The sequence below is a fragment of the Cavia porcellus genome, unplaced genomic scaffold (genome assembly GCF_034190915.1).
Source record: "Cavia porcellus strain 051 isolate PalLab524CR breed Dunkin Hartley unplaced genomic scaffold, mCavPor4.1 scaffold_20, whole genome shotgun sequence".
NCBI classification, from domain to species: domain Eukaryota; kingdom Metazoa; phylum Chordata; class Mammalia; order Rodentia; family Caviidae; genus Cavia; species Cavia porcellus.
In genome coordinates this window covers 40,257,120-40,272,581 of record NW_026947503.1, presented here as the reverse complement: position 1 = coordinate 40,272,581, position 15,462 = coordinate 40,257,120, and the positions used below count along the sequence as shown (strand labels likewise).

Here is a 15,462-nt window from a genome sequence, read left to right as displayed (position 1 = left end):
TCAAGGTCCAAAATTCAGATTAAGAGTGACATTTGGCATATTAACTTGTTTATGAACCAATTTCTCCAGTGCAAAAGTGAGAAGTAGTAGTTATAATACTTTAAAAATCATTGTGAAAATCAAATTAAATGTGCATATAAAAGAGACATGAGATGTGTATGAAGACAAGATATTGATCTTGGTCTCAAACAGATACATGGAGTTCAGCAGAGGGTGAGATGGGGTGGACTGCAATGCTTTGACTCTACTCATCTGAATGATCACACATATGGAGGTGACTTGATGGCACCATTAGTGATTAACAAAGTTACTCAGTCTCCTTGAGCTGTTTGACAGGAAGTAGCTGGAAGCATCCTCCCAATTTTCATTTTAATTGCTTCAGTTATCAGCCAGAAGTGGAAACTCACCTATTCAGAGGTTATATCTGATGAGGGAAATGTTACCTTTACATTATTTCACTAGACATAATTTGGGTAAGAAAAACGAGCGATCAGTGACTTGTTCTGTGGACCAAGGGGTACCCCTTGGCTACACTTACAGCACAAAACAGATGAAGATTTAGGCCATACAGATTTGCAAAAGATGAGAGAAGAGGCTTGTTACATTGGAAAGAATGTTAGGCTGAAAATCTGGAAATCTGGATTCAAGCAACAGAGAAATGTGCCCCTTGAAAAACTGGCCTCTCTTCATCAGACCTTGTTTTTTGGTGTGAAATAATTGCATCACCTTCCCATTGCTGATCCTTGTCTACTTCCCCAGTACACAGTGCCTTTCTCCTCTCCATTAATTTTATCAGGAAAAAGATTTGAAAACCATTCGTCTCAAGGCAAAAATAAATGATGGGATTTCCAACTATAAAAGGTTTTCATCTAAAGCAGTGAAGCAGCAGAATTCCAGGCATTCCTCCAAAGGTGGAGGAGTTATTTTGGAAGCAAAAAGGAACGTTTTGGTAGCCTACAATCACAACCTGGAGTTACATATGCTCTTTTCCTATGCTGGTGTCTGGAGTGACTAGAAAGATAAATGTGGAAGAAGTGATAACTCTGGGCAGTTCCCCACAGAGCACAGCCCCTGTATGGGTATCAGAAGGAGAAAAACGTGTCATTCAGCTTTCCTTCTAGCAGATTCGAGCCTCAACTCTCTCTTAATAGATTTCAGAATACTTACTCTGCAATCCCATTTCTGAAACTTATTTGCACTATACTTAAAGCTACATACTTCTAAAACAGAAAACACTTTAAAGGTGTTCTCTCTCTCTCTGGACCAGCAGCATTGGCACACCTGGGAACTTATTATAAATGCAGAATCTCAGGCCTGTCCTAGATACCCTGAATCAGGATCTACATTTTAACAAGATCTTAGGTGATTTGTGGGCACATTAAAGCTTGTGAAGCACTGAATTCATGTATCAGGACATTTATTCCCTAGTAATTAAAATCCCTGTTGAGTGTCACCAAAGGCGCTTTTCTCTAATTTAAGTGGTTCTTCTTGCAATGCTGTTTTCATCCTCTGGCCACTAATATACCGTTGTCAGATCCCACAGGGCCACTCAGAATTGCTATGGTGCTCAGCCTTACATATTTAGTTCTTTTAATGTTTGCTCGTAAATCAAACCCTCCATCCCCTTAATCAATCCAGCAAGTCTCCACTGAATTTGTAGCAATTTGTCAACATCTTTCTAAATCTGAGAAGCTCTAGGCTTGAATGTAATTTGCTATGAGCAGACACAGGTATTATTTATAGGATTTAACATTCCTTTAAGATATGTAGTCAAGGCTAATAATCCAATACAGTGAAGTATCTGCAGAGACTAATTGGTTAAATATTCATTTGATAGCATCATCATCATCATAACCATCATCATCAACTACAATTCAATAGAGTTCTCAAACTCTGTATGGGTATACATGGTTCTTGGTGCCATGGATATACAGAAGTATAAAATGGGACTTGATTCTTTAGAAAAGTTGGCATCTGATTCTAGAGAATTTTGGAGGAGAGAGAGAATTGCTTTGAAACAGAACTGAGGGAAGTTTTAAGGAGGCCTTAAGAATATTTAACAGTTTAGATAAGAAGAAAAAAGTAGGAAAAATATCTCAGGAGTGTTAGTGTAAAAGTGTGAATCTTCACTCTAAGCAATTACAAACTTTAATTTTGTTTATAGTTTCTTCACACTGCATGTTCTGCAATTAAATATTTTTGTCTATAAGCCCTATACCCTTAAAAATATTTGGTAAACATATTATTTGAAATAGCTAAGTTTAGTGATGTCCTATGAATCAGAAAGATAGAGGGACAAGCAATGTATGTTTCTTTCAATTTTACTGTATGTTTTTCATCCAAAGGAAGGAATAATTCAGAAAAATAGTAAACATCAGGAAAATAAGATTCCCTATGGCTGTGCTCTTCTTCCCATCAACCAAACTGCAGCAAGGGAATAAAGCAGCAAAAAGACCATGCTGCAAGCATTTCATTTCTAATGAAAAATGTCAAGTAAGGTTTAGGAGACCTGAGTTCTAGAACTCGATCTGCTGTGACCGGGTTGTATGATGTGGGATGTCACTTATTCACACATGCACTGAATGGGACTTGTCTCAAGATTACCTTCATAAAAGCCTCACTCGGGCAATAATATATGAATATGAAACTTCTAACCCTCTGTGCAGATCTTGCATGCACTAATATCAAATGGTTAGATAATTTATTCTTCATGTCCATATGCTTTCAGAATGAAAACGCCTTTGTTATAATGCACTGGTATCAACCGGGACTCATCAGTATGCTTGGTCAGTCTGGCTAATGTAGATCAGACCATCAGAACCTTGTTTTGAGGGGCAGAATTTTTTCTTTGCCTTATAGTCTATGTAGGAACACAGTCTTTGGCTTTGTGCGATCAGGCATTTCATTCTCCCTTGTAAGAAACTGCCCAGAAGCCACGCTGTGAGTGAATCATGCCTTAATACACAGACTGAGAGATGGGACTTGCTGGATATAATGATTTTCCAGACTCTTCCTCTCTCCACTGCTCTCAAAAATTGAGTTAGACCTGCTCTCAAGGACACGAAATAGATTGATGAATATTCTAATTCCTAATGCCTGCAGGGCAGTAACTTGGCCAATTCCTTCAGCTACACTAACAAGCTTTATGTTATTGCAGTTTGAAGGCTGTTTGGGGCCTCAGTAGGAGAACATGTCCCCTGGCTCAAATAGGCTAAGCATCTGCTAAGCCCCTACCCCAACTTTTTCTTAAGTTTGCTTTATTGTTATTACCCTCAGGAGACCACTAAGCAAGACTTTGAGGGAGAAAGAATTGAAGTGACATTTGTATCATTATTCAGCACATTTAGGCAGTTTATTATCTAGGAACTCATTCTCGCTCACTCCCCAAGGAACTTATTATGAAATAATATTAACACATTAAACACATAATGTGAGGCTGCATTCATTAACATAGTACTTGATCGCTTACACGTTGTGGTCCAACTGTGCTTCTGTTTCTTCTACTATGAATGTGGAGGTGGGTTTTAACCTCAATGCTTTGCACTAACAAATGTGGCAGTCTAGAAGATGCTCAGACACATGAGACGCCTAAAACGACTTTGTTCAATGTAAAGAACAGAAATGTGGAATTTATCTCCTAGAACTTGAAGACTTGGCATGGGGAAGAGGAATGTATTTATGTTAGTGGTCATCTAGAAGGCAGAATGAAGGCAAAAAACAAAACAAAACAAAACAAAAACCACCCCCTAAAAGACACAACCCCTTGCCACATAACTTCCTAAGAAGCAGGCCTGAGGCCAGTCTACACACGTGAGATAGTTTAGAAAAGGATGGTTACTCAGAGTACAGGAACTTCTTGCACTAGTGAGTGTATATCTGTAAGGAAACTCCAAATCTAGAATTCTTTGTGTGTCTGTTATGCACAGACTAACCTCACATTTACTAAATCTCTTCAGCTGGAAACACATTTGAACTTGTCTGAGGTTTTTTTTGTTGGCCTACCACTGTTTACTATTAAAGCAGTACCTTGTTTTATGTATGCAATGGTGGCATTCTTCAAATTTTTAAGAACATCTCTCCTAAGTACCATTGTAGTGATAATTTTAATTGCTTCCCAAGTATCCACTTCCATCTTCTTTACAGATCTTGGATTCTGCTCTTTTCTGTCTTGCCTTTATGCAGCTATATTATGTAAGAGAATCTGAGCCCGTGCATGGTTTCAAAGAGAGACTGTAGTTAATTGAACTAATTGTGGTGTCTCTTGCCAGTCTTGCCTTCCAAATGAAAATATGATCCAAATCTGCCTTCAGATATTCAAGAGGAAACTGTTAAAAGACTTTGCAAAGATTCTTGATCTTGTAAAGAGGGAAAAGAAGATCTAGTTCTTTCCTTTTTCTAAGAAACAAAAAAAGGAATTTTGGCCTCTGTATCTGCTCTATCATAAACCATAAGAAAATCTAGGTAAGGCAAGTTAATAATAAGAAAAGTAAAGAATCTCATAAATGCAGCTACTATCCTATTTTACCAATTCAGGAAACCTCCGATTTCTGAACTTCTAGGAAATCTATAAAGCTCCTAGTACTTCAAACTATTTTGAATTGAATGTATATTATTTACATCTTAAATCATCTTAATTGATAAACTAATCCTTCCAGGGTTGGTGATTTTTACCCCTACATAAAATTTTTTCTTTAATTTTGAATTAATTTTAGACTGACAGGAAATTTCACAGAAATAGGAATTTCTGTAGGACCCTAATTAGCTTTTCCTAATTTTAATATCTTATGTAACCACAATATAATAATCGAAACTTTATATGTTAATGATATAGAGCTAACTAAACTGTAGACCTTATTTGAATTTCTATAGTTTTCCTACTAGCATTCATTTTTGTTTTCAAGATTTAAATATAATTTTCATTTAGTTTCTTTTCATTTGTAACAGTTCCTTCACCTTTCTGCACACTTCTGGACAGTGCTGATCAATTATCTTTCATGGTCATTCATTTCAACTCTTCTCTGATTAGTTTCCTGAACCAAAGAGGGTGACCAGTTTTGATGCTTTTACAGATTAAGTTACTCAGTGCTCTTTATTTCTCTTGTAGTAGTCTTTCCCAGAAATACTTTCATTTCATAATAACTTAAGGCAGTAGAAACTGCCACAACGTAAGAATTAACTTAAAGTTGTCTCTATTGTTACAAACAAAAGGGGTGCTGTTTTTAGTTATGTTGCTTCTTATTTATAGTGATTATTTTGTGGATTTTCAGAATTTTGGTGGACATTCAGGACACAAAATGCACATTTAACTGACATATTAAACACTCACTCTTAGCAAAGAATTGTATTCCTTGCAAGGGACACCAAATTTTATATAACATGCCCCTGCTCTCAAAGAACAAATCTTTGGGATATAGATTGGTCTTTTTTTAAATCACTTTTTAACAGAATAAGACAGGCAGCATACATGTGAAGTAAAGCGTTTCATCTAGGCTAATGTTTCTGGAGATTCAAGATTGAGTGGTTACATCTCGGGATGGCTTTCCTGCTGGCAGAGTCCTGAGAAAGCACATGGCATCATATGCAGGAGAGGGATGTGCATGACTCTGCATACATATGTACAGTGACTCTTCCTGCCATCTTGGAGGCTTCACCTTAAATATCTTACCTAGTTGTCATCACTTCCGAAAGGCCTCCTTCTAAACACAATAGTTAGATTAAGTTCCAAGTCTCTGAATGTCTCAGGAAGGGGATTAAATTTTAACGCATGAAGAGTTAAAGCATATCTAAATCATGGCAGAACACATCTTCATGGTAAGCAGTCATCCTGAGATTTCTTTTAATAGTTGTTTAAAAGGTGTTTTAATAAAAAGTGTTTTAATTTAAAAAGTCTAGTACAGATGCTTAGTGAAGAAACATGAGTTTTAAAATTGGAGATGATATTTATCACTTTCTCTCTATCATCTATCTCTCTATCTATCTATCTATCTATCTATATCTATCTATCTATCTATGATTTATATTTCCCTATGCTTGGAGTCACCAGAACAAAGATGAACACACATACCCATTTAGCTTTTATGGGAGATATAAAACGAAATTTCCTTCATATGAAATATAATATATCATAAAATAAATATAAATGTGATCTCTTAGGGCTGAACATTTACATTTTCTTTAATGAGTAGTAACTACCAGAATCATCTTTAGACTATTAAAATACATGCATAACATTATTGTAGCTTTTGTAATAGTAAGGTACTATTAAATATACTGGGAAATAATGTTAAATATTTGAATTGATTAGAATAAAAGTTAATGTGTTATCTTTCTAGAAAGAGTTGTCATCTTCAGAAGCTCTAAAATAATGTAGTTACAAAAATTGTAATTTGTTCTGACATAGGTGATACGTGTAAAGTTTAAGCTGTAATTTCTTGTGGCCAATGAAGTGGTGTCAGGTTGCAGTCACTGATGAAACGTAGTAGCAGAGCAGGAACATTTAATCATAAAAGCCAGTTCACTGCTCTGTATCTCTCCAAAGCTGGAGCGGGTATTGAAGTTGCACTGTAGGCCAGAGTACAAGATGCAGAACAAGAACATTAATGAAGAAATAAAAGAATAATTTCTTTCTGTCAGGTCTTTAGGTCAGGTCTCAAAATGTGTGTATGTGTAAATGTATCATTTTGTATGAGTTTTGTGGGTCATCTTAGCTCCACAGATATGAAAGGCAAAGCAATCATTATTTGTAGTGTGCAGAGCTATGCTCATGAACACATAAGTGGACATATCCACGTGTGGCAGTGTAAGATAGAAAATAACAGTGAATTTTTGAAGTGACGTGAATATTTTAGTGTGTCATTTCTTCAGAAATTTTGCTTCCTTCTCTAAAATGAGAATTTCAAATATTATTTACATTATATCTCCAAGGAAAGAAGCTGTTGCCAGAAAAGGAAAACAAGGGAAAAGATGAGGAAGTAAAAGGAAAGAAAAGAGGAGAAAGAGGAAGAAGAACTGAGGCAGTGTGTGTTTTATACACTGGGTTTGATATAATAAAATGGTCTGTGCTGTGGATTAAATTGACCCTATAATGATCTGTGTCCAAGAAAAGTAGTGATAATATGAAACCATACAACAAAAAAGATACATGGGTGATCCACTTTGATAATTGGATGAGGATTTTTCTTGATGTATTCTGAGAAAGAATTATAGTAAATATCATAGACAAAGGGTGCTTATAAACTATAATTTGTTTTAGCCATTTAGATAACATTGAATGATCTTTAATTTGTAATTCATTGCAGTGTTAATTGCAGTTTTCAATTAATGTATATATTAATAAAATCATTTTTAGCTTCATTAGCTTTCTCCTTGCTAGGGAAAGAAATAACATCTATTCACAATTTAAGGAGGAGAGGTTTATTTGGCTCGTAGTTTCATCTGCTTCAATTGAGAGCTGCTAAAGCAGAAACGTGAAACATGAAAGGCCTCGCGGGGGAATGCTGCTTACCTCATGGTAACCGGGAAGCAGACTGTGTTGCAAAGTGCTCCAGAAGGGAAAGGGCTGGAAGCAGATGTAGCCTCCTTGGTTATGGTCTCCTGACCAACACAATGCACCCGCGAGACTGTTTTACTAATCTGCTAGGTGTCTCTTAATCCAGTCAATTTGACAATTTTGATTAATAGTCACAGTGATCTTTATAGTCTTGATATAAAAGAACTATTAAATGCACTGATGGGAAAGAATTCTTTAAAAAGCTGAATCTATCCTGACATTTGAAATTGAAACTGGTTTCCAGAACTGGCAGAAAGGCAAATATGATCCTTGACAATGGCCTCGCCTTCTATCATTCTGCAGCATTTACTGACAAAATCCTCACCCCATGGAGCAGCTTGCCTTCTCAGTGGTTTCAGGCAGGCTTACCCTTACTTCCTCTTTGTCCTTTTTGACCTCTTCTTGTTCACTTTTTAGCTCTCATATTTTGGAATACATTGTGTTAATCTATTACAGTTTATCTAAGATATCTCCCCAAAGTCTCATGTTTCCAGAAGTAGGGTTTTTGCAGTGGATTGGATCATGGGGCCACCGGACTGTTCAGCGGATGAATCCACTCTTTGATTGGTAGCTGAATGTTAGCAGGTGGAACATGGTAAAAAGACAGGTAGAGGTGGGGTGCTGGAGAGGTGTATTCCTGTTGCTGGATTTTTTTCTGGGCTTTCTGCTTCCTGGCCTTCAAAGGGTAAGCATCTATTCTCTGCCGTGTCCTTCTGTCATCCTCTTTCTGTCTTGGAACCAATCACTGTGGACTAAATACTGTAAAAACCATGAGTTGAAATAGGATGTTTTGTCCTAGCAACAGAGAAGCTGACTAAAACATAACCATAGTCTTGTTTCTTCATTATTTTTCATGGCTGTTACTTGTCATTGCACAAGAATAGTTGTAAAGCAAACATAATATGAATGTTTTCAAGAATCAATTCACTAGGTTTGAAGTTTTGAACTGATCTTGAGCTTAACAAATGACCCTTGCCTTCAAGGAATTGATAATATTATTGAGCAGGCAAGGTTCACACAAATGATGTTTTATTTGCTGCACCAAAATCAACAAATAAATAAATGAATAAAATAAAAAGACTATGACTAAAACAGTCAAGGAGGACATCGAGGAGAAGCAAAATTTTCCTCAAGCCATCACAATGTTTTGTAGTGAAATAAATGGAATTATTGAATAAGAGAAGTCACACAGGCATCATAAGCTAAGGAAGCTTTCTGAAGTTTCCTGACAAACACTTGGGGGAATAAAGATTTCTTAGATAATCAGGAGAACTAAAGAAGGAAACATCTTGTATGCAACTGACCCAGAGGCCAGTCTTCTGCAAAAAAGCTAAAGATGCATTTTCATGCTGTCTGGCAATTTATTTATACTGATGAAAAATTGTGTGTCAAATTTTTAAGATGTGTCCTTAAACAGGAATGGGCATGACATCTCCATCCTCTTATGTCCATCCCTTTCCTATGGGATTGAATGGGGGATGAAGTAATAAGCTATTTCAGACCATGATGACTTCTGTACCTGTGAAAAGGCAGGATCATAAGGCAGAAGGAGTTGGGATCTCAGTCCTTGTTGTATCTCATCTGATAACTCTGGAGAGACTAATAGACTCAAATGTAAGAAGAGAGAAATGCAATATTATTGGATTTAAGACTGCATTTTGGGATCTCTTATTGAGATTTTGGCAAGAAATCTGTATTTTAATGAGTATTTACTGCAGACTTAACTGATTATCAGAGTAAATTGGGGAAAGGTGTTTTAATGTGCATCCATGGAATGTGATTTCATCATATTTTCCCCATGAATAATTTGGTCTTGTTACAAATCTGAGACATAATTTATTTTGCAAGAAGGATGGCAACAGTTTCATGGCTCCATCTATATTTTTACTTTATTTATTCATGTTGATAGTAGAGCAAGGTACTATGAATATATACATGACTTTCTGTTTCTGAGTATTTTGTGGCACTCTCTTTGTCACTAGAGGAATATATCTACTTAATTTATAACCCTTATTTTGGAAGTTCCTTTGAAATAGTTTTAAAACCGTGAGGTATGTAAGCCCTTCGTAAGGGTTACCAGGTCTCTACTTTGGACTTTCTAACAGCCAAGAGGAGGAAGTAATCATGTGCAAGCAGCTGTTGTTGTGGGGTCATTCGTGTCAGCCAAGCCATCACGGCAGTGACACAAAGGCTTGTTCTCTGGTGAGTTTCATGATTTCATTTTTCTGACTTCATTAATGCCAGTAATTGATGACACTGACATTTAAAAAGAGGTGGGCGTGCAAGTCAGAGAAGTACAGAGTGGGGTGATGTTCTTGAGGGGACGAGTGCTTTGCAAAAGTCACTGGGTGGTAGCTCATGCTTTGTTTCTACACTAATTCCAACGTCACTTCTGGCTAAGACAAAGGATTAGCAACCCTGAAAGGCCAGCAGGAAGAGGTTTTGGAAAAACTCAAGACTCTAAAGGAGAGAAATGTAGTTTCTGTCAGGCTGTAAAACCATAGCACTGAAGCTAATCGGGAGTGATAAATGTCTGAGAAGGCAGTTCTTGACTCACCAAACTATCAAAAGAAAGAGCTACGGTTATGCATATATTATATAACACAAGATCTAAAATTTTGAGGAAAAATATTTTTCCTCTGTGTTTTTTATTGAAATAAAAATAAATCTTTGCTTCTGTTTATTTTCTCACTCTTTTCTTTCCATTTCTATTTTTTACCGTTCCTTCTTCCTTACATGTAAAAAGGTCAAGTTTCATTAACCCCACAGTCCTGGCTGATGCGGGGAATAGGCAGCTGAACCTCTGGAGCTGACTTTTCCATTTTTCTCCCTCAGAAATGGCCCTAAAGAGTCTCTGCACTCAGCCAGGTGCCCAGCAAAGAATCAGTGACATGAAAGTATGTCAGGCAGATTTCCTAGTTTATGTCTGAGGGATTTGCAAGCTTCACCATAATGTATTCTGAAAACTTTGCATCTTTTCGACAAGATATATTGAATCTCAGACCCTGGGATGTGATTGATCTCAGTGCTGGGGTAATATGTTAGGATGTCTCACAGTATCTGACAGCCCTTTATTATGGATTTTAAAAGGCTAGCATCCTGGATGAGAATCCCCAAAGGTCATTCCTAGAAAAAGTACTTAAATTTTAAAATTCAGTATGGGGGCCTTTTGCAGTCATGGTGGAGGCAATATTAAAAAACCTAGTGGGGCTCCAGGTCTTTTCATCAAGGTGTAGGAGGCTTGTTTCAGAGAAATGCCTTTACCCAATGTCTTGAGATTGACTCTTAGCTGATAGAAATTGGCTTTCTTATTCTTGTTCAATAGCTTTAGAGTTCTTTTGACTGAGGCCAGCCTACTTTAAATTAAAATTCTTGGAACCATGAAGACGCCAGAGGGGTGTTGATATGCCAGGTCACCAAAGACCTTCCTGGAGAAAAACTGGGAGAAATTAGAAAAACCTGAATTATGTCTGTCTTTCTACCCAAATTCCTGATTCTCTCAGGCTTTAATCTGATAGTCCAGTCTTAGAGATTTCTACAAAGTGTACTGGTAATGACATGACTTGTGACTACTAACAGGAATTTAATCAATGTCTTAAGGATTAAAAGCCCCAAACCTCAAAGGAATAAAACTGTAATGATTGAATGAAAGCCTATTTGTTTAACGTTTTGGGAGCAAAACTAGGACACAGACCTCATAAATCAAATTGTTGACAGGTTTATGTTCAGCCTGGCTGACCCATTTTCTCTCTTGGGGTAGAGAAAACAAAACATAAGTAGCAGATCAAGAGTACCAGCTACTCTCATGGACATTTTAAGTGTTAAATGAATTATCCTAGGGTGACTGTCTTGAGCTCTGTTCCAAAGAGCTCACATTATGTCACTTTAGAAACAGTGTCTGCCCATTGGTCAGAGAGGAAGTTAGGGTAGATAGTTTCATCCAGCAGCTCGAAGGCTGTGTCTTTTTGTCTGGGTTGTATGATGCACACCAAAATCAGTGAGATAATTCAAGTAAACATGTATGGATAAGTGTTGAAAAATTTAATGTATACAAGACCAAATGAAAAAAATGTCTTAATCAAAGATGGTTAAAAGGTGATGTTAGAAACATCACCTTTGAATTATGACAGTCTACTCTGTTTTAGAAGTGTGGATTCAAATACTGCTCACAGAACACATTTTTGTGGAATTTTTGCCTAGTGTTATTCTTTGCAGCAGATGGTATTCCAGGTATGTGGCAAAATTACCCTGTTTTATTTGGACATCAATCACATTTTAGGAGGATGAAATGAAATGCTTTGGAACAAATAAAGTGTTTTTCTCCACTCTATTAGGTACAAACTTCTAAAACTAAAATTGCTGGAGAATATACTTTATTTAAAGTTATAAAATACTGTGAGGAAAAATTTCCTATTGTGTGTTTATGGACTTAAGAACTGGCACAAAACTAAGCAGGGCTGTCCTCTTTGTTTGGTGTGGGGGGACAGAATGCCAGATCCAGTTTTAGAAGATGAAAGAGACCACCAGCCTCTTCTATTGTATATTCCTAAGAAAGCAATGCCCTCAGAGGACCAAGAGAATTTATGAATTATAATATTCTAAGGTTTCAGGTGTCTTAGTTTTTAAAAAATTATGCATAATAATTATACATATTTGTGTGATATTTTAATACCTGAATACAATCTGTAATGATCACATTAGGACAATTATCTTGTCAACTACCCCATTTTTTGTATTGAAAACATTCAAAATCTTTTTTTTCCAAATACCCAGAAAATTATTTTCTACAAGCATCCTACTGTGCTGTAGGGCTCTAGAACTTATTTTTTCTAACTATAAGTTTGAACTCATTGACTAATTTCTCCTTCCCGTCTTACAAGTCTAGTGTCTCTTAGTTCTCTTCTATATGACCAGCATTTTTGCTTCCACATATAAGTGAAATAATGTAGTTTTTGTTTTTCCGTGATTGGTTTATTTAACATAATGTCCTTCAGGTTCATCTATGTTTACACAAATGGCAAGATTTTATTCTTTTCATGGCTGAAAAAATAGTCTGTTGTGTGAACATTACATTTTCTTTATTCAACTGTACATAGACATTCACACTGTTTCTGTGTCTTCACTGTTAAGAATAGTGTCGCAACAAATAGACAATGCAGAAATTTCTGATTTTCTTTCAGCAGAGAAATACAAATCAGAACCACATTGAAATATCACTTCACTCCAGTTGCCATTTTAAAGACAAAAAATTTCAAACTCTGATGAGGATATGGGAAAGAGGAGCTCCAGTATATTATTTGTGGGGATGTAAGTTAGTACAGCTTTTATGGGAAACAGTATGGATGGTCCTCAAATAATTAAAAACGAAAACATCATTTGACCTAGCAACTCCATTTCTGGATGTGCATGCAAAAAATGGAAATCAGTATGCCAAAGAGATACCTGAATTGAATTTTAATTGTGAGATAGTGGTATAACATGAAAATATCTTAAAACACTGTTAAACACATGAAATGACATGGTTTGTAAAGAGTTAGATTATGTAGAATTGAAATCATGACACTTTGGAGATTTGAATAACTTTAAGCCCAGAACCTCCTCGGGCAGTAAAAGCAGTCCCTCTCTCTTGTCGGATAAGTCTGATCCCATAATGCTTACAGATACTGACTTCACAGAGCAGGGATGCTAGATTTCTCCCCCAACCACCTAACTTGTTATATTCAGTTAGATTGTGATATGTTCTTACCAAACCATTACAGATCAAACCTAATGTTGACTCCTACATTTCAATATTTTGCACCAGGAAAAGATCTTGGAGATCGTATATGAGAATTGGTCCTAAGTGTGCTAAGCCATACAAAGAGAAATATTTTACATCAAGTTGCTTATCGATTTTGATATAATGGTAGAGATTCTGGATTTAATGGGCTAGGGCTTTAAACAGATTTAATTTTATTTTTTACTAAAACTCAAATAAATTACAGCCTATGTCAAATAAAGAGACTGGAAATTCCTTGGTGTAATGTAAAGTGAGGAATACAAAATCTTAAAAGGAAAAAAAATTGCTTAGATTCATCACACCCTTCCAGTACATTTAGAACTACCTGCAAGGGGGTCTAGGTGGATTTGACTAAGGAAAGAGAGAAAAGGAGGAAAGGAGAGAGGATGAGGGTGAGGGAGAAGAAGGGAGAGGAAGGGCAGAGCTAGGGAGCATTAGGGAAAAGAATTGGAGAGAGAGAGACAGACAGACAGACAGACAGACAGATTAGTAGAAGCACCATGAAACTTTAGAAACAACTTACTTAAATGACTATTATCTTTGGACTAAGATAAAAGATGTAGGAAATGCAATTATACAAATGAGTTTCTGGTTCAATGTAAATCCTCAGCAGTCAGAATAACAACAAGAACATATTGGTTAATAATGATCTGATTCAAGATAGGGATGCTATTATTAAAGTCAGCCGAGCATAATTGGTAAGCAGAGTGATCTGATCTACATAAAATTTTGGCAATGATAGTTTGACTGTGGCTACTCAGAGCTGAAAAGGGACAACATTTCACTATAATTTTAGTTAATGTGACTCAGAGACAGATGAATTTCACTTGAATCAAAGCCATCGATAGTTGAATTCCTCACCCAAATTATAAATCTGGCTTACACCACTTAAATGAAGAGAAAGTCACACACGTGACACTGCCTTAGCCTGTTTTGTGTTTCCATAACAATATACATGACATTAGGTAATTTATAAAGAACAGAACTTTATTGGCTCACAGTTCTGGAGTCCAATATCAAGGCGACTGTATCTGGTGTGAGCCTTCTTGCTGGCTCACCATATGGTGAAAGGCAAGAAGGCAAGAGTGTGAAATACAGAGCCAAACACCTTTGTACAATGTCATCAGTGTCACTCATGAGAATGGAGCCTTCATGATATAGTTACCTATTAAAATCTCACTTCCTAGTACTATTGCAATGGCTGTTAAATTTGTACATGAATTTTAGAGGAAATAAACCATAACAAACTCTGTAATGACTTTCTAAGTATTCACTACATATCTTCTCATTATTCTCCAAAGAGATTTGTGGCAAATTCAAGGTTAATGATGTCTTGACTGCTAGGAAATACCTGGGTTTGGGGGGAAATTATTGGACAATGGCCCTGTGAAAACACTAATTTCTAGTAAATCTGTGGTCTAGAGATCATAGATGAGACTTATGGATATCAGGTGGTAAAAAGAATTTAGAGCTGACAGAATGTCACAATTGACCCAGAGCATTCACAAATTCACTCTGTGGTCACTGTTCAATAGATAGGAAAGATATACTTTCAGTAATAGTCATAATTCACATATTACCCTTCTGCCTTGCAGAGTCATAACTCCTAAAACCCAGCAGATTCCCTAAGAACTAAAGGAAACATTGTATCTTTAGAATAATGACAGAGATTAGTCCATCTTCATAGACTTGAAAGATTCAAAGGTGATTATTTCTATTATATTCCACTTAAGTCTCCTGGAAGACAGAAAGACCTTGGGTAATAACAAAGGATTGTTATGGTGAATGCTATTAAATAATAACTCTTCCTGGATGCTCTATGGACCTTATCACAAGCACTGTGGGAGACTTTAGATGAATTACTTAGAGTTCAGGAACAAAATTAAACCTTCTTTAGAAACAAATTTATTTGGAGAGATAGTTTTGTTAAAGGATCTGCATAGAGAATGAATCCCAGAATAGCAGATAATATTTAACGTATACTACCTAACTTGCATTGCGTGTAGTCATGAAGTCAGATGGGACCAACACAATTTTATCAACTAGTTGAACTTCAATTTAGAATATTGTGCATATGGAATTCCAGACACAAACCCAGCTGTTGGAAATAATGTCTCACGAACCAGAGTGCCTG

At 36.4% G+C, this 15,462-nt stretch overlaps 1 long non-coding RNA gene across 1 annotated transcript in view; it reads left to right on the top strand.

Annotated features, from left to right (window-relative positions):
- The first annotated feature begins 9,404 nt into the window (after positions 1-9,404).
- LOC134471873 (uncharacterized) overlaps positions 9,405-15,462 on the top strand; it is a 59,875-nt gene continuing 53,817 nt past the window's right edge. Inside the window, exon 1 of the long non-coding RNA XR_010041580.1 lies at positions 9,405-9,751. This is a non-coding gene — a long non-coding RNA (uncharacterized LOC134471873). The remainder of the gene's footprint in view (positions 9,752-15,462) is intronic.